The sequence below is a fragment of the Rattus norvegicus genome, chromosome X (assembly GCF_036323735.1).
Source record: "Rattus norvegicus strain BN/NHsdMcwi chromosome X, GRCr8, whole genome shotgun sequence".
Taxonomy (NCBI): domain Eukaryota; kingdom Metazoa; phylum Chordata; class Mammalia; order Rodentia; family Muridae; genus Rattus; species Rattus norvegicus.
This window is the reverse complement of record NC_086039.1, coordinates 98,288,942-98,312,960: the sequence shown is the minus strand read 5'-3', so window position 1 is coordinate 98,312,960 and position 24,019 is coordinate 98,288,942. Positions and strand designations below refer to the sequence as shown.

The 24,019-nt window shown below is 38.2% G+C and overlaps 1 non-coding gene across 1 annotated transcript; it reads left to right on the top strand.

The window, feature by feature from the left end:
- The first annotated feature begins 23,442 nt into the window (after window positions 1-23,442).
- Window positions 23,443-23,504, top strand: LOC120099432 (U7 small nuclear RNA). The gene has a single exon (XR_005498616.1). It is a non-coding gene; the product is annotated as a U7 small nuclear RNA (small nuclear RNA).
- Window positions 23,505-24,019: the final 515 nt, after the last annotated feature.

Here is a 24,019-nt window from a genome sequence, read left to right as displayed (position 1 = left end):
CACGGGATTTAGAGACAGGAGTGTTCATTCTGCTAACAGAGAAGGCACTGAAATCTGTGTTGAAATACATTCTACATGCTAAAGGTCTGAAGTTATGCCATTTATGCATAAGTTGTCATATAAGAAATGTAAGCTGCTATTACTCAAAGATATCCACTTATGGGTAATGACTGGCTTTGAATAAAAAGAACTTCATGGCATAGGTAGTAATAAAACTGAATGATTCATGTGATCAGTGTCCTGTAAAGACTTTCAAGAACACAGTTAGTGTACAGAAAGTTAAAGGTCACATTTAAAATATTGAAACTGAAATACCACTGTGTTGAAAGATATAGTGGGATGACAAATCTATGTATTCCTTTGGATCTAAGTTGCATAATTCTCATAGGGCACATGGTACCTTTTTTCATACACTTTTAGCTCATAACATAAAAATTATTTCTTTTATGATAAAAGTAAAAAGATAAAAATAAAGATAAAAGGAGCTGGTGATGTAACTCAGTGGGAGAGTATTTTAGTTTTACTCATCAGGTTCCTCATTCAACCCTAAGCAAAAGATTAAAAAGTGTAAACAAAAGAAGTCACCACACAGAAAAACACAAACATAATTAAATAAAAATTCCATGTAATTCCCAAAACTTGAGACAATCTACTACTGTTTTATCAAACAGTATATATTTATGGCTTTCATTTAAAAATATAAAATGTGTTTTTATATAGATAGATTCATTTATTTGCAAAATTCAGATCACTTTCTGAACATTATACTTCAACTGTTTTCTAATTTAATAATATGAGCATTTCCTGTGTCAATAAATAGACTTCTACAGCATGATTATAAGTATTTAGTGTGGTTCAATCATATTAATATCCCTTAATTTACATAATCAGTCTTTGGCTATAGGGCATTTCCCAATATTTCCTTATTATAAATTAAACTGAGCAGAAAATTATTCTGCACAAACCTTTGTACACATCTCTGATTGCTGTTGTAAAATAAATTTCTAAAACAAAATTGGTGCATCAAACCTTTCTAACACTTTAAATCACCAATTTTACTTCTAAAAATTTAATCTCAGGAAATAATTAAGGCTCACTTAAATTCTATTTTTAATTTCTAAAACTACTGCTCACTTATGAAATAGAATAAAAACTTTGTCTTTTCATTTTAACATCACACAAATTTCCATTTCTCTATAATCCTCATAATCATTACATAATTGATGTATATATAGTCTCAAGAAGTTCTAAGCATTAACTGTGAAAAAGATGGAGATTATGTCTGTAATGTAATAAAATTTCATAATGAAATACAGTCCAGAATCTACTACATAATCTCTGTCTGTGTAGGTAAATTAGGTAAGATATATAATATCTTACTCTGTGTGTGTGTGTGTGTGTGTGTGTGTGTGTGTGTGTGTGTGTTTTCAAAAGGAGTCAAAGTTTTATCAATTCCTAATAAGAATTCTTTCTAACCTTAGCACATCAACTTCATCTTAGTACTTAGGATGCAAAGATAGATGGATCTCTGTGACTTTGAGGATAGTCTTTTATACATAGTGAGCTCCAGGTCAACAAGTCAGTACTTAATAGTAAGAGATATTGTCTCAGAAAAAAAAGAAAGCAAGCAAGCAAACAAGAAAGCAAACACAGGATACAAAGGAGTGCTGCTTACTTGGTTGTTCCCCATGGCTTGCATAGGCTGCTTATTTATACAATTCAGGACCAGGTCTTCAGGTGGCACCACCAATAGCAGGCTGAGTTCTCCCACATCGGCCAAGAAAGTGCCCTACTGATTTGCAATCTGATAGAGCCATTTTCTCAATTTTCTTTCCTCTTTCCAGACAAAAAAAAAAAAAAAAAAAGAAAGAAAGAAAAAAAAAAAAAGAAAAAAGAGCAACAAGGGAACAACCAGGACAGCAGTAGCCATTAAAAATTAGAAATGATTAGAAAAAAAAACAGAAATAATGATATCTAGAGAGTTGGTACTGGCTGTTCATTAAGACTTGGGTTCAAGAGACAGAAGGAACACCCATTCAGAGCCTGCCCCACATGTGACCCATACATATACAGCCACCCAATTAGACAAGATGGATGAAGCAAAGAAGTGCAGGCAGACAGGAGCCGGATGTAGATCTCTCCTGAGAGACACAGCCAGAATACAGTAAATACAGAGGCGAATGCCAGCAGCAAAGCACTGAACTGAGAACAGGACCCCCGTTGAAGGAATCAGAGAAAGAACTGGAAGAGCTTGAAGGGGCTCGAGACCCCATATGAACAACAATGCCAAGCAACCAGAGCTTCCAGGGACTAAGCCACTACCTAAAGACTATACATGGACTGACCCTGGACTCTGACCTCATAGGTAGCAATGAATATCCTAGTAAGAAGCTGGAAAGAACCCAGATGCCCTTCAACAGAGGAATGGATACAGAAAATGTGGTACATCTACACAATGGAATATTACTCAGCTATCAAAAACAACGACTTTATGAAATTCGTAGGCAAATGTCTGGAACTGGAAAATATCATCCTGAGTGAGCTAACCCAAACACAGAAAGACACACATGGTATGCACTCATTGATAAGTGGCTATTAGCCCAAATGCTTGAATTACCCTAGATGTCTAGAACAAATGAAACTCAAGACGGATGATCAAAATGTGAATACTTCACTCCTTCTTTAAAAGGGGAACAAGAATACCCTTGGCAGGGAATAGAGAGGCAAAGATTAAAACAGAGACTGAAGGAACACCCATTCAGAGCCTGCCCCACATGTGGCCCATACATATACAGCCACCCAATTAGACAAGATGGATGGAGCAAAGAAGTGCAGACCGACAGGAGCCGGATGTAGATCTCTCCTGAGAGACACAGCCAGAATACAGCAAATACAGAGGCGAATGCCAGCAGCAAACCACTGAACTGAGAATAGGACCCCCGTTGAAGGAATCAGAGAAAGAACTGGAAGAGCTTGAAGGGGCTCGAAACCCCATATGTACAACAATGCCAAGCAACCAGAGCTTCCAGGGACTAAGCCACTACCTAAAGACTATACATGGACTGACCCTGGACTCTGACCTCATAGGTAGCAATGAATATCCTAGTAAGAGCACCAGTGGAAGGGGAAGCCCTGGGTCCTGCTAAGACTGAACCCCCAGTGAACTAGACTGTTGGGGGGAGGGGGACAATGGGGGGAGGGTGGGGAGGGGAACACCGATAAGAAAGGGGAGGGGGGAGGGGGATGTTTGCCCGGAAACTGGGAAAGGGAATAACACTCGAAATGTATATAAGAAATACTCAAGTTAATAAAAAAAAAATCTTAAAAAAAAAATAAATAAATAAACTCAGTGTCATCACACATGCAAAAAAAAAAGGAGAAACCCTGGGTCCTGCTAAGACTGAACCCCCAGTGAACGTGATTGTTGGGGGGAGGGCGGCAATGGGAGGAGGATGGGAAGGGGAACACCCATAAAGAAGGGGAGGGGGAGGGGTTGGGGGATGTTGGCCCGGAAACCGGAAAGGGAATAACACTCGAAATGTAAATAAGAAATACTCAAGTTAATAAAAAAAAAAAAAGACTTGGGTTCAATTCTTAGCACTCATATGGCAGTTTACAAGACATCCTAGGAGGTCCAAGGACATAAATCTAGATGAAGTAAAAATACTCCTAAAAACTACCAAACTTCCAAAATCAATTTGAGAATGCATAGATAATCTGAATAAAGCTGTAAGAAGTAAAAGCCATTTAATTAGTATTGTTAAAATATATTTTTCCCATGAGGAGTACAATAATTGTCCTAACTATGAAAGTTACATTTAAAGAAGAATAAATAGAATTCTTTTACATGTTTTAAAAAATGGAGATAAAGGAAGCACTTCCAAAACGAATCTATGAGAACAGGGTTACCTAATAGAGACTCAAAAGACAGTGCTTATAAAGGCAATCAAAGCTACAGACAATAGTTTTAATAGACTGTGAAATTTTAATTCATGAGAAAAAACAAACAAATGAGATTTAGGAACTTGAAAAAACTATTTACATAGCATGACCAGGTGGTACTTACTCCAGGAACACTATATTGTTTTAATTACCTGAAATCAATTAGTGTGATGCATCATTAATAACTGAAGCACAAATCATGTGACTATCCAAAGAACAGAGAACACACTATTTCACAGACTCAAGTGTCTTTCCATGAATAAAATATTTAACAAACTAGGATCAGGCAGGAATTTTCTCAAACAGTAAAGGATATATAAGAAAAAAAAAGCATAACTATTGTCATATTCAAAAGGAAAGAACAAAATGTTTTTGCCTCCAATTAAAAAAAGGATCAGGGTTATAACTCATACTACTTCACACACACACACACACTCTCTCTCTCTCTCTCTCTCTCTCTCTCTCTCTCTCTCTCTGCACAATTAGATTAAAAAAACAAAATATATTCATATTGGAAGAGAAAATGTAATACTTTTATTACAAATGACATAATCATTAATTTATTTATTTTTATTAAGATAGGTTTTTCCCTCATATAATAAATTCCAACTATAGTTTCTCCTCCCTCCATTGCTCACAGAATTCCTCTGACTCTTCTTTTCCTCGGATCCACTCCCCTTTATTTTTCTTCAGCAAGGAGCAGGCCTCCAAAAGACAAGACACAAACATGACAAACTAAGATAAAATAAGACAAAACAAAAGCCCTTATATGAAGGTTTGACATGGCAACCCAATAGGAGGAAAAGAGTCCCAAGAGCATGCCAAAGAGTCAGAGATACTATGTTAATCCTGCCAATCCATGAGCATAGGAGATCTTTCCATCTTCTGAGGTCTTCTTCAATTTCTTTCCTCAGAGACATGAAGTTCTTGTCATACAGATTTTTTATTTGCTTGGTTAAAGTCACACAGAGGTATTTTATATTATTTGGGACTATTATGAAGAGTGTTGTTTCACTAATTTCTTTCTCAGCTTGTTTCTCTTTTGTGTAGAGGAAGGCTACTGATTTATTTGAGTTAATTTTATACCCAGTCACTTTGCTGAAGTTGTTTATCAGCTTTACTATTTCCCTGGTGGAACTTTTGCGATCATTTAAATATACTATCATATCATCTGCAAATAGTAATATTTTGACTTATTCTTTTCCAATCTGTATCCCCTTGATCTCCTTTTGTTGTGTGATTGCTCTGGCTAGAACTTCAAGAACTATATTGAATAAGTAGGGAGAGAGTGGGCAGCCTTGTCTAGTCCCTGATTTTAGTGGGATTGCTTCAAGTTTCTCTCCATTTAGTTTAATGTTAGCGACTGGTTTGCTGTATATAGCTTTTACTATGTTTCGTTATGGGCCTTGAATTCCTATTCTTTCCAGAACTTTTATCATGAAGGGGTGTTGAATTTTGTCAAATGCTTTCTCAGCATCTAATGAAATGATCATGTGGTTCTGTTCTTTCAGTTTGTTTATATAATGGATCACGTTGATGGTTTTCCGTATATTAAACCATCCCTGCATGCCTGGGATGAAGCCTACTTGATCATGGTGGATGATTGTTTTGATGTGCTCTTGAATTCGGTTTGCCAGAATTTTATTGAGTATTTTTGCATCGATATTCATAAGGGAAATTGGTCTGAAGTTCTCTTTCTTTCTTGGGTCTTTGTGTGGTTTAGTTATAAGAGTCATTCACAGCTGAGGAATGCCGAATGGCTGAGAGACACCTAAAGAAATGTTCAACATCTTTAGTCATAAGGGAAATGCAAATCAAAACAGCCCTGAGATTTCACCTCACACCAGTGAGAATGGCTAAGATCAAAAACTCAGGTGACAGCAGATGCTGGCGAGGATATGGAGAAAGAGGAACACTCCTCCATTGTTGTTGGGATTGCAGACTGGTACAACCATTCTGGAAATCAGTCTGGAGGTTCCTCAGAAAATTGGACAATGAACTACCTGAGGATCCAGCTATACCTCTCTTGGGCATATACCCAAAAGATGCCCCAACATATAACAAAGACACATGCCCCACTATGTTCATAGCAGCCTTATTTATAATAGCCAGAAGGTGGAAAGAACCCAGATGCCCTTCAACACAGGAATGGATACAGAAAATGGGGTACATCTACACAGTGGAATACTACTCAGCTATCAAAAACAATGACTTTATGAAATTCATAGGCAAATGGAGGGAACTGGAAAATATCATCCTGAGTGAGGTAACCCAATCACAGAAAAACACACATCGTATGCACTCATTGATAAGTGGCTATTAACCCAAATGCTTGAATTACCCTAGATGCACAGAACACATGAAACTCAAGAAGGATGATCAAAATGCAAAGGCTTCACTCCTTCTTTAAAAGGAGAACAAGAATACCCTTGGCAGGGAATAGGGAGGCAAAGTTTAGAACAGAGGCAGAAGGAACACTCATTTAGAGCCTGCCCCTCATGTGGCCCATACATATACAGTCACCAAACTAGATAAGATGGATGAAGCAAAGAAGTTCAGGCTGACAGGAACCGGATGTAGATCTCTCCTGAGAGACACAGCCAGAATACAGCAAATACATAGGCGAATGCCAGCAGCAAACCACTGAATTGAGAACAGGAATGCCCTTCCCCCCCCCCGTTGAAGGAAATCAGAGAAAAGACTGAAAGAGCTTGAATGGGCTTGAGACCCCATATGTAACCGGAGGAAATTATACAACCTTTCTAGATCTTGTTTTCCATTGCCTACATCTTTCCCACAGAATTGGTGTGAATTTTAGAGTTCATGTGAAAACATCTCTGATAGCAGTGCCTGACATACAATAAGGACTAAGCATAAGTTACTGGTGCTGTTCCTATTTGGGTTTGGGGGAAAGCCAGAGGAGACCATTTAGATAACTCAGGGAGCTTGCTATTCTGCTTTATAGTTGGCAAAAGAAATCTTTCAGTTCATTGTGTCTTGACTTTTGCCTCCCACTAACTTCCTCATTTCTTTTGATGACACCATGAATGGAAATGGAAATATGCTTTTCAGATAAAATCCTTAGATCCTTAGTCTTTTTTCACTCTCTTTTTGTCACCCATCACAGGTTAAATCCAAAATTGAGTCTTCTAAGCCTTACCTTTGTCTTACTTTCCTGATGTGCCCATATCCCACTATATCGACCAAGAGTATCCTGGTGCAAGCCATCATCTTTTTCTTTCTGTGTGCTGCAATTACCCCCTAACTGGTCTTTCGGGCTGCACTCTTGAAATGCTGAAGTCCGTTTTCCACAGCAGCCAGACTATTCTTTGTTAAGCTTATATCAAATCACATCACTCCCTTGATTAAAACTTTCAATAGCTTCCTGCTGTATTTGGATTATAATCTAAACCCATTACTATGCCCTACAAAAGATTTTATGGTAGTTGGTCTCCAAAGACTGCAAGCATCAATCAAGAGCTAGAGTCTATTTTCCCTCTGCTTGAAATTGAGTTGGCCTTGTGAATTGCTTTGACTGATGAGATGCCTTGGAAGTAACATTCTAGGACTTTGAAGCTCAGATAATGTCAAACTGTGGCTTCGGCTTCCACTCTAGTGGAAACCAGCTGCCAAAGATTAATTATGAGAAGTCTGGTGCCACCATGCTCCAAGGAAGCCCAAGGTAGTATTACAAATATTCAAAGTATGTGTGGAGAAGCACCTATTTGCAAGTACACAAGAATCTTACAGAGCAGTCCAATTCTGCACAGGCATGAAATGAGGATTGGCAAGTGTTTGTACCTGGCACTATGTGAAACAAAGGCCTCACTGAGTCAGCACTTCCCAGATTCCTAACCACAACACAGGGTGGCTTGTAGTAAACTGTCATATTCAGCTATGTTGCAGTGACATGGTGTCAGCATTTGAGAATAGAAATTCTCTTGCAACATTGTTTACTTCCCACTTCTCAGGACTCATCATGGAAGCTCTCTTCTGAATTCATTGCTCTTAACCTCTGAGGCATCTCTCCAACATTGCACTTAAAGTCACTGCTTTCTGTGTCTTGACATATCTCTCTTTAGTTGTGAGTCTAACAAACTTTTTTTTATTTTTTTTTATTTTTTCCTCCATCTTTATTAACTTGGGTATTTCTTATTTACATTTCGAGTGTTATTCCCTTTCCCGGTTTCCAGGCCAACATCCCCCTAACTCCTCCAAACTTTTATTTCATCATTGAGATCTCAGTTCAGTTATTCCACCACTAGATAGGCCTTAGTCAAGCCACCAAGAATAGCTAAGCAGTATCTGTATGATCATTCCATCATGCTTTTTTATCTAACTTTGCAGTATAACTTAATATTATCTGAAGTTATTTGGACTATTTACTGATTTTTTTATTATCTGTTTTTCTTTCTAGTTAAGACAGAATCATTTTTAGCATGTTAATAACTGAAAAATCAAGCCTAAATGGTACTTTATGGATAGTACCTATTATGTAACAGTAGAGAGAATGCATGAATAACTGTTAAAGGGTGTTTTAACTTTCCAAAGGCAAAAAGTAGTAACTAATGGATATAATAGTGAATGGTTCTCCAGTTCTTTTGTCTAACTCTCCTCTCTACATGTTTACCTTGCTTCGTTTTGCTTTTTAAACCAAATGGGCTTCCTTTCCCTTTATTTTTTGGTTTGGTTTGAACCAATGATAACAATGAGTTTAGATGGCATGAAGAGAAAGGGGAACATATTTATTATAGATTTAGAAGTTGATAAGTTCAAGATCAAGACATCTTTTTCATTTTCACTCTGTTATCGCTTGATGGAAAGGTCTGTCTAGTTCTATTTGGTTTCTTTTGTGCAGGAACTAATACCAGCCATGAGAGTTCTGCCTTCATGGTCTATCCCCCCCCCCCACAGTGGTCCTGTCCTCTTCATACTTTCATGTTATGGATTAGGAAATGTTTATGAATTACAAATATTCAGATTATAAGACCTACCAAGACTAACAGTTTTTCCTAGTTCTGAACAATAGATCCTTAAAAACCGCTGTTTTTATTCATTTATATCAGTGATCATGCCTTTAAAGATAGACAATTATAATTTTTTTATTCTATCACACACACCATAGTAAATGGCTGTACTCATTGCTAATTTTGTTTCAAAAGTAGTATCTTTGGACAATTATGGCTCTGCCACTATACACATACAATTATGGATAAATGGGTGGATAGACAGATGGATAGATAGACAAGCAAACAGATATAAGTGTAAATATAAGCCTAAAAATATTTCAACCTCGCATAAAACATGCATGCTGCTTCTGAAGCAAATTTTTACCATAATATTTTTGTGTATTCTTTGAAAATTTCATAAATACATGTGTTAGATTTTTTTCTTCTTTTTTTTTTTTTTTTTCGGAGCTGGGGACCAAACCCAGGGCCTTGCGCTTGCCACTGAGCTAAATCCCCAACCCCCATGTGTTAGACTTTGATTATAGTTACCTGTCCACTTATCCCCTCCTAATCTTCCCAGACCCCGTAACCCCTTCCAAATTTTATTTGCTTTTGTCTTTTATAACTCACTGCATCCAGTTAGTGTTGTCTATGTGTGTAGAGAGATAGGGTCATTCATTGGAGCACGGTCAACCTAGCCTAGTAAACATCAACTGTCAATAGCTCCATTAGGGGAAGAGGCTCATTCATGTTGGAATGTTGGCAGGCTTGGTTTTATATAGGCAAATACAGATGCTGTGCGTTTGTGAGTGCAGTAGTCCTGTCATGCACTGAAGACAGTGTTTTGTCCCAGGTCTACCAATTTGATTTCTCCAAGTTATGTCAACAAAGTATGTGGGGTCACACATAGGTTCTCTTCTTACTACCCTTAAATAACCTAATCTAATATAAATCACATTGCCTGAAAACAATACACTGTGATCAGGAAGTAAAAATAGGAAAATTTAAATGGATGTAATGCAGAATTTGTAAACAGTAGGCAGCCGAGATTGGTTCTGTCAACAGAGTACTGGTCACTTTATCTTGGTGGTGTATATCTGTAATCCCAGACCTCAGGAAAAAGAGGCAAGGGAATCCTGAGTTCAAGGACAGTCTGGGCGATATAGCAAGGCACTGTCTCAAAAGATAACATAGCAATGGAGAGCCTCAGATAAGAGGAGTATCTAAAGATATAACCTAACCTGACCTGTGGAACTAGTGTTTGTCCCCAACCAGGGCTATAAAGCAATACTGATAAAAATCATAAGTAAACAAAACATAAACTGAAAACCAGTGAAAACAAAAAAATAAAATGGATAGAAAGGAAGAAGAATAATTTGATTCATTTAAACTAGATGTACTACCAACTTAATGAGAAAACCTGTTTAAACACATATTAAACATTTTGTATGAGTCATAATGGCCTTTCTTAGCCAAGATATAAGGATGATACAAAAGTAACTTTGAATACAAAAATAATTCCTTTAAAAGATGAGCACACATGAACAGAGTTACTTGAATAGAATTTATCATTAATTTCAAATCATAGTTGAAAAATACTTTTATGAAAACAGTCAAGCATTTACTTACTACAAAAGCATACAGTTTTATGTCTGGGGATTCTTAATTCTGCTTTGTCTAAGTCCCATACTTTACAAAATTCAAGGTGTACAACAAATAATCAGAAGTCAAACATGGAACTATAACTTTCTATATCTTCATGTATCTTTGTTTCCAAAACTCTATTCTTTTCTTTAAATCAGTTGTTCTCACAATCATGCCTTTCCCAGTCTAGTGTACAATTGGCTGATGGAGAAAAGTATTCTCAGGGCTAAAGGAGATCAGATGGTTATACACCTTTTGCCAACTACTTCCACAAGAATGAATCTGCTCCTTCTGTTTTCATGCATGTTTCTATGCTATTCTGTTTACAGAACTTAGTGCTCCATAAAAAGAGAAGTTGTAGGTACAGCGTAGTAGAGGGGAGCAAAGGGAGATATGGGAAAACTAAAGAATAAATGTTCAGGAAAAACGACATTGCCTGGCATTTAAATGACTGTTTCTTCATAAGGAATGGTTTAAAAACTGTTTCCTGAGATTTAAAAAAGAAACATCACAATTTGTCTAGTTTGTGTCTGCTACCTCATGGTGAATTTCAATCTACAGACATACTGTTAAGCAGTTTGCTAAATTGATGAAATGTTAGCAATGAGATTTTAGAAGCCATTATGATGCAGGTCTAGAGTACCACTGATGGAATCATTCCTATGTTTAGTGGACTTTCCTGATTGTGTTTCTGATTTTTGCTCTTGTCTTTATATAACCAACTAGGTGATAGCTTTTGGCATTCTTATACATAAAGAAACAAGAGGCCAATAGAGAGGAAATAGTCATTCTCTATTGAGTTGTTTAGATTTTTTTTCTTGATTTTAAACTTAGACTGAGGTGTTTGCCATAGGTAAATATGTGTGATGTCTTTGTGAGAAAATAACATGTTTAAAGTGGGATATTGTGAAATAATTATGGAGGCAAACAGCCATCTGCACATGTGTCACAATGTTGACATATCGTATTCTTTCTCTACATCAAGTGCATCTTCTTTGTGCCCACAGAGGTACTATGTTAACAAGCATGAAGAAAACATATTTGCCTTTATTGATCCTCTTGTTTTTCCTCCCTCAGAAGCCATTCGATTATACCTTATTATTCTCTTTCACCTCAGTGGGTGATCCAGTTCCAGATTAGCCATTTTTCACCCCAGTGACCTTCATTCCAGGAGTCTCTCATATTGTTCTACCTCCTACTCCCCCAAAAACACATAGACAGATATGAATTTCCACATTAAAGGGGGAAAGTTTTGAAATGTACAAAAAGGAAAACTTAAAAAAGACAAATTCTTCAAATATTTATGTCAAGATTTTTCAAATGTATATGGTTTCTTATTCCTCTTTTCTCTAGCCAAAGGTATTTCAGGGCGTGCCAGTTTTATTGTATGGTAAGGTTCTCAACTTACACTGTAAACATTTTTAATACCATTATACTCATCCAAATTTTTTTCATCCAATGTTTCAACTCTTATATTTCATGACATATTGTTAATTTCTGTTATTAAAACCTTACTGCCAGTAGAAACATTTTCATTTTCTTTCATTTCCCACAACATCCTCAAGAATCTATTAAAAATGAAATAAATAGTAAGGGGCCATAGTGTTCACAGGAATTTGTTTTCCATATTGCAGACCCTCTGTATGCCTTGGGGGAATGAGTAAAAGTCACTATACCTAAATCTCTATAGGCTTATTTCATTTTGTTTAGAATTTTCACATACAAGTTGACAAAGTGAATTGCTCTACACAAAATTTTCTGTGACTCAACTTGAATAAAACTTGAAATAATTTTATTTTAAAATACAGCCAACCCCTATTCAAAATCTAAGCAGACAATGTTATCCTTCAATCAGTCACTCCAATAATAACTATGTTCATCCATAGCAAACTTTCTTACCCTGACAACTTCATAATACATTTCAAATAATCAAGCTTCCTTCATTTTACTTACCATTAAGAACTGTGGGGATGGGCAATAGTTGGTAGCCACTAGAAAGTCCCAGATGCCAAGGACTCAAGATGTTCCCAGGACCCACCAGGGATGACATCCACTGAAATACCCAACGGAGGGAAGAAACTGTAGAGACCATATCCAGAGGATAGGCATGGCCCCTGGTCGAGGGCCCATCCACCCATATCAAAAATATTAATCCAGAATTGATCTTGTCTAAAGGAAATGCAGGGACAAAGAGTGGAGCAGAGACTGAAGGAAAGGCCATCCAAAGACTGCCCCACCTAGGGATTCATCCTATCTGCAGACACCAAACCCAGACCAATACAGATGCAAATGCACAAGGCAACCATTGGACAAAGTGAGGGGACCCAAATAGAGGAGTTAGGGGAACGACTGAAGGAGCTGAAGAGCATAGCAACCCCACAGAAAGAACAACAATATCAACCACCCAGACACCCCAAAGCTCACAGGGACTAAACAAACAACCAAAGTGTACCCATGGAGGGACACATGGCTCCAACTGCTTATGTAGCAGAGGACTATCTTATTTGGTATCAATGGGAGGGGAGCTCCTTCTTCCTGTGGAGGCTTGATGCTCCAGTGTAGGGGAATGAGCAGGTGCTAAGGTAGGAGAAGATGAGTGGGTCGGTTGGGGATCATCCTCATAGTACCAGGGGAATGGGGAAGGGGAAAGGGGGTTTATCTGAGAAAGGGGACAACATTTGAAATGTAAATAAATAAAATAGCCAATAAAAAGAAAAAAAGAACTGTCAATACATGATGACCTTTGATTCTTATGATTATTGTCACATCATATATTTTCTGTCTTTGATAAGCTTCAAATTATATCAGTAATGGGCAGGTGCTGACTTCTGCACCAATCCAGCTCAGCTTGTTACTTTCATTAAGGAAAACACAGAATTTTGGTGGGCAAAAAGGTAAATAGCATGACTAATCTCAACCGAACTTTAAGTTGAAAAAACGACGTTACATTGCAAGAGTCCCCATTTATAGCTGGAGCTCAATCTCCAATTGTTTCACCTATAAAGAAAAAGACGTTTGCAATATAGATGTGAAATTTCATCCAGAGACCTGAGATTCAAGCTGTGCATTTTCTACCTCTTTCATCACTGCCAGGAAATGTGGTTCTGCAACTACAATTTACCTGGTGACTCATCATCCACAACAGAAAACACTTTGGCTCTTCCGAAGTGATCTTGGTGCATAATTTGTAAAAGGATTAAAATCCCAAATCATCCAGAAAGCTATGATTCACAGAGACTTATAGGAGTCCTAGAAATGATAAGATATTAGGGATCTGGTAATATATTCCTCCATTCATTTAATTGTCTAAATTAAAAAGAAAGCAGAGGTAAAAGATGATAAAAACCACAAGGCATTTTGTTAAGTCAACTTTCATTTTTTCTTTCTTTTTTTTTTCTTTTTTTCAGAACTGGGGACCGAACCCAGGGCCTTGTGCTTGCTAGGCAAGCGCTCTACCACTGAGCTAAATCCCCAACCCCTTAAGTCAACTTTCAAAGAATCCAAAGTTTTTGTAAAAAAAATTTTGTGGCAGCAGCTCTCTGCTCCCAAACCCAGTGGGAAAGAGACCTCACCGCCTGGTAAGGTGGGCACTCCTGAGGCTGCAGAGCAGAAGGGACCACCAACACTGCCCACCCCTGCCCACATCCCTGGCCCAAGAGGAAACTGTATAAGGCCTCTGGGTTCCCGTAGGGGAGGGCCCAGGAGCAGCAGGACCCCTGCGCCTGAGACACCGCCAGAACCTGAAAGAAACAGACCAGATAAACAGTTCTCTGCACCCAAATCCCGTGGGAGGGAGAGCTAAACCTTCAGAGAGGCAGACATGCCTGGGAAACCAGAAGAGACTGCACTCTGCACACACATCTCCGGCGCCAGAGGAAAACACAAAATGCCATCTGGAACCCTAGTGCACAGAAGCTCCTGGAAAGGGCGGCGCAGATCTTCCTGTTTGCTGCCGCCGCAGAGAGCTCCTGGGCAGCACCCCGCAAGCAAACTTGAGCCTCAGGACCACAGGTAAGACCAACATTTCTGCTGCAAGTAACCTGCCTGGTGAACTCAAGACACAGGCCCACAGGAACAGCTGAAGACCTGTAGATAGGAAAAACTACACGCCCGAAAGAAAACGACTCTGTCCCCATAAGTGGCTGAAAGAAAACAGGAAAACAGGTCTACAGGACTCCTGACACACAGGCTTATAGGACAGTCTAGCCACTGTCAGAAATAGCAGAACAAAGTAACACTAGAGATAATCTGATGGCGAGAGGCAAGCACAGGAACCCAAGCAACAGAAAACAAGACTACATGGCATCATTGGAGCCCAATTCTCCCACCAAAATAAACATGGAATATCCAAACACACCAGAAAAGCAAGATCTAGTTTAAAAATCATGTTTGATCATGATGCTGGAGGACTTCAAGAAAGACGTGAAGAACTCCCTTAGAGAAACACAGGAAAACATTAATAAACAAGTAGAAGCCTACAGAAAGGAATCACAAAAATCCCTGAAAAAATTCCAGGAAAACATAAATAAACAAGTAGAAGCCCATAGAGAGGAGTCACCAAAATCGCTGAAAGAATTCCAGGAAAACACAATCAAACAGTTGAAGGAATTAAAAATGGAAATAGAAGCAATCAAGAAAGAACACATGGAAACAACCCTGGATATAGAAAACCAAAAGAAGAGACAAGGAGCTGTAGATACAAGCTTCACCAACAGAATACAAGAGATGGAAGAGAGAATCTCAGGAGCAGAAGATTCCATAGAAATCATTGACTCAACTGTCAAAGATAATGTAAAGCGGAAAAAGCTACTGGTCCAAAACATACAGGAAATCCAGGACTCAGTGAGAAGATCAAACCTAAGGATAATAGGTATAGAAGAGAGTGAAGACTCCCAGCTCAAAGGACCAGTAAATATCTTCAACAAAATCATAGAAGAAAACTTCCCTAACCTAAAAAAAGAGATACCCATAGGCATACAAGAAGCCTACAGAACTCCAAATAGATTGGACCAGAAAAGAAACACCTCCCGTCACATAATAGTCAAAACACCAAATGCACAAAATAAAGAAACAATATTAAAAGCAGTAAGGGAAAAAGGTCAAGTAACATATAAAGGCAGACCTATCAGAATCACACCAGACTTTTCGCCAGAAACTATGAAGGCCAGAAGATCCTGGACTGATGTCATACAGACCCTAAGAGAACACAAATGCCAGCCCAGGTTACTGTATCCTGCAAAACTCTCAATTAAAATAGATGGAGAAACCAAGATATTCCATGACAAAAACAAATTTACACAATATCATTCTACAAATCCAGCACTACAAAGGATAATAAATGGTAAAGCCCAACATAAGGAGGCAAGCTATACCCTAGAAGAAGCAAGAAACTAATCGTCCTGGCAACAAAACAAAGAGAGTGAAAGCACACAAACATAACCTCACATCCAAATATGAATACGACAGGAAGCAATAATCACTATTCCTTAATATCTCTCAACATCAATGGCCTCAACTCCCCAATAAAAAGACATAGATTAACAAACTGGATACGCAACGAGGACCCTGCATTCTGCTGCCTACAGGAAACACACCTCAGAGACAAAGACAGACACTACCTCAGAGTGAAAGGCTGGAAAACAACTTTCCAAGCAAATGGTCAGACAAAGCAAGCTGGAGTAGCCATTCTAATGTCAAATAAAATCAATTTTCAATTAAAGGTCATCAAAAAAGATAAGGAAGGACACTTCATATTCATCAAAGGAAAAATCCACCAAGATGAACTCTCAATCCTAAATATCTATACCCCAAATACAAGGGCACCTACATATGTAAAAGAAACCTTAATAAAGCTCAGAACATATATTGCACCTCACACAATAATAGTGGGAGATTTCAACACCCCACTCTCATCAATGGACAGATCATGGAAACAGAAATTAAACAGTGATGTCGACAGACTAAGAGAAGTCATGAGCCAAATGGACTTAACGGATATTTATAGAACATTCTATCCTAAAGCAAAAGGATATACCTTCTTCTCAGCTCCTCATGGTACTTTCTCCAAAATTGACCATATAGTTGGCCAAAAAACGGGCCTCAACAGGTACAGAAAGATAGAAATAATCCCATGGGTGCTATCAGACCACCACGGCCTAAAACTGGTCTTCAATAACAATAAAGGAAGAATGCCCACATATACGTGGAAATTGAACAATGCTCTACTCAATGATAACCTAGTCAAGGAAGAAATAAAGAAAGAAATTAAAAACTTTTTAGAATTTAATGAAAATGAAGGTACAACATACCCAAACTTATGGGACACAATGAAAGCTGTGCTAAGAGGAAAACTCATAGCGCTGAGTGCCTGCAGAAAGAAACAGGAAAGAGCATATGTCAGCAGCTTGACAGCACACCTAAAAGCTCTAGAACAAAAAGAAGCAAATACACCCAGGAGGAGTAGAAGGCAGGAAATAATCAAACTCAGAGCTGAAATCAACCAAGTAGAAACAAAAAGGACCATAGAAAGAATCAACAGAACCAAAAGTTGGTTCTTTGAGAAAATCAACAAGATAGATAAACCCTTAGCCAGACTAACGAGAGGACCCAGAGAGTGTGTCCAAATTAACTAAATCAGAAATGAAAAGGGAGACATAACTACAGATTCAGAGGAAATTCAAAAAATCATCAGATCTTACTATAAAAGCCTATATTCAACAAAACTTGAAAATCTGCAGGAAATGGACCATTTCCTAGACAGATACCAGGTACTGAAGTTAAATCAGGAACAGATAAACCAGTTAAACAACCCCATAACTCCTAAGGAAATAGAAGCAGTCATTAAAGGTCTCCCAACCAAAAAGAGCCAAGGTCCAGACAGGTTTAGTGCAGAATTCTATCAAACCTTCATAGAAGACCTCATACCAATATTATCCAAACTATTCCACAAAATTGAAACAAATGGATCACTCCCGAATTCCTTCTATGAAGCCACAATTACTCTTATACCTAAACCACACAAAGACACAACAAAGAAAGAGAACTTCAGACCAATTTCCCTTATGAATATCGACGCAAAAATACTCAATAAAATTCTGGCAAACCGAATCCAAGAGCACATCAAAACAATCATCCACCATGATCAAGTAGGCTTCATTCCAGGCATGCAGGGATGGTTTAATATACGGAAAAAGATCAACGTGATCTATTATATAAACAAACTGAAAGAACAAAATCACATGATCATTTCATTAGATGCTGAGAAAGCATTTGACAAAATTCAACACCCCTTCATGATAAAAGTCCTGGAAAGAATAGGAACTCAAGGCATATACCTAAACATAGTAAAAGCCATATACAGCAAACCAGTTGCTAACATTAAACTAAATGGAGAGAAACTTGAAGCAATCCCACTAAAATCAGGGACTAGACAAGGCTGCCCACTCTCTCCCTACTTATTCAATATAGTTCTTGAAGTTCTAGCCAGAGCAATCAGACAACAAAAGGAGGTCAAGTGGATACAGATCGGAAAAGAAGAAGTCAAAATATCACTATTTGCAGATGATATGATAGTTTATTTAAGTGATCCCAAAAGTTCCACCAGAGAACTACTAAAGCTGATAAACAATTTCAGCAAAATGGCTGGGTATAAAATTAACTCAAATAAATCAGTAGCCTTCCGCTACACAAAAGAGAAACGAGCCGAGAAAGAAATTAGGGAAACAACACCCTTCATAATAGACCCAAATGATACAAAGTACCTCGGTGTGACTTTAACCAAGCAAGTAAAAGATCTGTACAATGAGAACTTCAAGACACTGAAGAAAGAAATTGAAGAAGACTTCAGAAGATGGAAAGATCTCCCATGCTCATGGATTGGCAGGATTAATATAGTAAAAATGGCCATTTTACCAAAAGCAATCTACAGATTCAATGCAATCCCCATCAAAATACCAATCCAATTCTTCAAAGAGTCAGACAGAACAATTTGTAAATTCATCTGGAATAATAGGATAGCTAAAACTATCCTCAACAATAAAAGGACTTCAGGGGGAATCACTATCCCTGAACTCAAGCAGTATTACAGAGCAATAGTGATAAAAACTGCATGGTATTGGTACAGAGACAGACAGATAGACCAATGGAATAGAATTGAAGACCCAGAAATGAACCCACACACCTATGGTCACTTGATTTTTGACAAAGGAGCCAAAACCATCCAATGGAAAAAAGATAGCATTTTCAGCAAATGGTGCTGGTTCAACTGGAGGGCAACATGTAGAAGAATGCAGATCGATCCATGCTTATCACCCTGTACAAAGCTTAAGTCGAAGTGGATCAAGGACCTCCACATCAAACCAGACACACTCAAACTAATAGAAGAAAAACTAGGGAAGCATCTGGAACACATGGGCACTGGAAAAAATTTCCTGAACAAAACACCAATGGCTTATGCTCTAAGATCAAGAATCGACAAATGGGATCTCATAAAACTGCAAAGCTTCTGTAAGGCAAAGGACACGGTGGTTAGGACAAAACGGCAACCAACAGATTGGGAAAAGATCTTTACCAATCCTACAACAGATAGAGGCCTTATATCCAAAATATACAAAGCACTCAAGAAGTTAGACCGCAGGGAAACAAATAACCCTATTAAAAAATGGGGTTCAGAGCTAAACAAAGAATTCACAGCTGAGGAATGCCGAATGGCTGAGAAACACCTAAAGAAATGTTCAACATCTTTAGTCATAAGGGAAATGCAAATCAAAACAACCCTGAGATTTCACCTCACACCAGTGAGAATGGCTAAGATCAAAAACTCAGGTGACAGCAGATGCTGGCGAGGATGTGGAGAAAGAGGAACACTCCTCCATTGTTGGTGGGATTGCAGACTGGTAAAACCATTCTGGAAATCAGTCTGGAGGTTCCTCAGAAAATTGGACATTGAACTGCCTGAGGATCCAGCTATACCTCTCTTGGGCATATACCCAAAAGATGCCTCAACATATAAAAGAGACATGTTCTCCACTATGTTCATCGCAGCCTTATTTATAATAGCCAGAAACTGGAAAGAACCCAGATGCCCTTCAACAGAGGAATGGATACAGAAAATGTGGTACATCTACACAATGGAATATTACTCAGCTATCAAAAACAACGACTTTATGAAATTCGTAGGCAAATGGTTGGAACTGGAAAATATCATCCTGAGTGAGCTAACCCAATCACAGAAAGACATACATGGTATGCACTCATTGATAAGTGGCTATTAGCCCAAATGCTTGAATTACCCTAGATCCCTAGAACAAACGAAACTCAAGACGGATGATCAAAATGTGAATGCTTCACTCCTTCTTTAAATGAGGAAAAAGAATACCCTTGGCAGGGAAGGGAGAGGCAAAGATTAAAACAGTGACTGAAGGAACACCCATTCGGAGCCTGCCCCACATGTGGCCCATACATATACAGCCACCCAATTAGACAAGATGGATGAAGCAAAGAAGTGCAGACCGACATTAGCCGGATGTAGATCGCTCCTGAGAGACACAGCCAGAATACAGCAAATACAGAGGCGAATGCCAGCAGCAAACCACTGAACTGAGAATAGGTCCCCTGTTGAAGGAATCAGAGAAAGAACTGGAAGAGCTTGAAGGGGCTCGAGACCCCAAAAGTACAACAATGCCAAGCAACCAGAGCTTCCAGGGACTAAGCCACTACCTAAAGACTATACATGGACTGACCCTGGACTCTGACCCCATAGGTAGCAATGAATATCCTAGTAAGAGCACCAGTGGAAGGGGAAGCCCTGGGTCCTGCTAAGACTGAACCCCCAGTGAACTAGACTGTTGGGGGGAGGACGGCATTGGGGGGAGGGTTGGGAGGGGAACACCCATAAGGAAGGGGAGGGGGGAGGGGGATGTTTGCCCGGAAACCGGGAAAGGGAATAACACTTGAAATGTATATAAGAAATACTCAAGTTAATAAAAAAAAATGGGGTTCAGAGCTAAACAAAGAATTCACAGCTGAGGAATGCCGAATGGCTGAGAAACACCTAAAGAAATGTTCAACATCTTTAGTCATAAGGGAAATGCAAATCAAAACAACCCTGATATTTCACCTCACACCAGTGAGAATGGCTAAGATCAAAAACTCAGGTGACAGTAGATGCTGGCGAGGAATTGGAGAAAGAGGAACACTCCTCCATTGTTGGTGGGATTGCAGACTGGTACAACCATTCTGGAAATCAGTCTGGATGTTCCTCAGAAAATTGGACATTGAACTGCCTGAGGATCCAGCTATACCTCTCTTGGGCATATACCCAAAAGATGCCCCAACATATAAAAAAGACACGTGCTCCACTATGTTCATCGCAGCCTTATTTATAATAGCCAGAAGCTGGAAAGAACCCAGATGCCCTTCAACAGAGGAATGGATACAGAAAATGTGGTACATCTACACAATGGAATATTACTCAGCTATCAAAAACAACGAGTTTATGAAATTCGTAGGCAAATGGTTGGAACTGGAAAATATCATCCTGAGTGAGCTAACCCAATCACAGAAAGACATACATGGTATGCACTCATTGATAAGTGGCTATTAGCCCAAATGCTTGAATTACCCTAGATGTCTAGAACAAATGAAACTCAAGACGGATGATCAAAATGTGAATGCTTCACTCCTTCTCTAAAGGGGAACAAGAATACCCTTGGCAGGGAAGAGAGAGGCAAAGATTAAAACAGAGACTGAAGGAACTCCCATTCAGAGCCTGACCTACATGTGGCCCATACATATACAGGTACCCAATTAGACAAGATGGATGAAGCAAAGAAGTGCAGACCGACAGGAGCCGGATGTAGATCACTCCTGAGAGACACAGCCAGAATACAGCAAATACAGAGGCGAATGCCAGCAGCAAACCACTGAACTGAGAATAGGACCCCCGTTGAAGGTATCAGAGAAAGAACTGGAAGAGCTTGAAGGGGCTCGAGACCCCATATGTACAACAATGCCAAGCAACCAGAGCTTCCAGGGACTAAGCCACTACCTAAAGACTATGCATGGACTGATCCTGGACTCTGACCTCATAGGTAGCAATGAATATCCTAGTAAGAGCACCAGTGGAAGGGGAAGCCCTGGGTCCTGCTCAGACTGAACCCCCAGTGAACTAGACTGTTGGGGGGAGGACGGCATTGGGGGGAGGGTTGGGAGGGGAACACCCATAAGGAAGGGGAGGTGGGAGGGGGATGTTTGCCCGGAAACCGGGAAAGGGAATAACACTTGAAATGTATATAAGAAATACTCAAGTTAAGAAAAAAAAATTTGTATGTTTGATTTAAATGTTTAATAAATTGTACTTATATTTTAGACAATACAATTTATAGGATTTAAACAGAAACATAAATTTATAGAGCAATTCAATTGATAAATGATTTCTAGATCAAAAGAAGCAAAAATTTCAAAGATAAAGAAGAGTAATATCTTTCTCACCAATGATTATTCTATATTATACAGCTTTATCTATTTGACCAGTGGCCAGTTAGATAATGAAAAAATATAACATCTAGTTCATTCATCTGTTTTCCTCAAGATACTTAACTGCTCATCTTTTCAAGATAATGACATATACTAGTAGTGTCCCAATGTTTGTATGTATTTACTTTTAGCTCTATCAACTTCCAACTCAACCACTTCCTGACTTCCTTTTCTCCTCTCTTTCCAAAAGAAGAGTTTCCTCTACACAAGCTTTGAAAAAATTGTATTTCCTCATTCCATTCCTGTTCTAAGTAGTAGAATTGAATTTCTAATGCCATCTAAAAAGCTACATTGCATAAATCAAGTCTACAGGATCCTGCCATCTTATGTGAGAAGTAAGAATCTAGAACAATACATGAATCTTAACACTAACTTCTAGAGATGGTTTTAAAGGATGGTTTCTAATGGTGTAAACAAAATATTAAAAAGTAAGTTTTACTCAATTCAGTCTTGAAAACAGTCCAGTAGCATTTAAGCACTGTTTTACATGTGAAGAGACTGGAGTTTCAACTGTTCCACTAGATTTCATGCTATATTCAAAATGCTCACTTACTGTATTAAAAAATGAAAATATATTCCATAGACTATAAAAATAAGTTGAATAGAGTTTGGTAACATTTTATTCAAGCAGGAACAAAACGTAAAATTAGAAACAGTCTTTTAATTTAGGAAATAGAATGAAGTTCAACTGTATTTCTTTTAAACAAAACAACACAGATAACATGTCTCTACAGGTAGCTGCAGGCTTAATCATTCCCAGGAGTTTGTCCAGCCAATGCAATCAGTTTGTTAAATTTCTACACTTCTGAAAACATCAACTGGTGTTTTTATTCTCATGCATGTTCACTCTGAGAATCTAAATGAAAGTGCATTATAGTTTAAAAGGAAGGAAGGAAGGAAAGAAGGAAGGAAGGAAGGGAGAAAGAAAGAAAGAAAGAAAGAAAGAAAGAAAGAAAGAAAGAAAGAAAGAAAGAAAGAAAGAAAGAAAGAAAGAAAGAAAGAAAGGAAGGAAGAAAGAAAGAAAGAAAGAGAAAAGAAAAGAAAATCTGGAGGAGATTGACTAGACTCCTAGCAATGCAGTTAACTCTTGCTGTCTTAGTGGTTCATAAATTGAATATAAGTGAGTGAATTCTTGACATGGTAAAGACAGGAATTTCCAATTATATGCCAAAATAGTATAAAACCTGCACCTTACACTGTATTATTATTTTTAAGGTTCTTATTAAAACATGTTTATACTTAAGTTTTGCCTGATGAAATATTGAGACTGATATACAAAACAATAACTAAAGAACTGAACATAGCAGTGTCCGTGTGGTTCTGGCTGTGGCAGCACAAAGGATGTTTTCCCGCACATTAGAAAGTCAACTAAAAGTGTTACAGCTCTTTTAGAATTTGTCTAGTAGGTTTTCTGACTTCGGTCGGAAAACCCCTCCCAACAAAAAAAAAAAAACAAACAAAAAAAAAAACAAAACAAAACAAAAAAGAACTGAACATGTAGATATTCACTAAAAATCTGATTTCATGATTTAATAATCTTATGGTGTATCCTCTTAGAAGGCTCAACATACTGAATTTGTGTAGCTAATAGTATCAAGCTGTCAATAAGGGAAATATAAACATTTAAGAAAACAAAAACAAAGTTATAAGACAAGGTAAAAGAGGCCCATGAGATCCTGTGAGAGGACATTTACATTTACATATGCCATCTTATTTAGAACTGAAAATTAGTTTATGAAGTTTCTTTTTCTAAAACTTATGAAACTAAGTCCTAGAGATATTTAGTTAATTATTCACCCTCACTGGCATTTCAAAAAGCTGGCTGAAGTTTTCAAGTACTACAATTTTACTGTAAAAAATAAAAGGAGAGAGAGGAAGGAAGGGAGGAAGGAAGGGAGGAAGGAAGGAAAGAAGGAAGGAAGGAAGGAAGGAGAGAGGGAGGGAGAAAA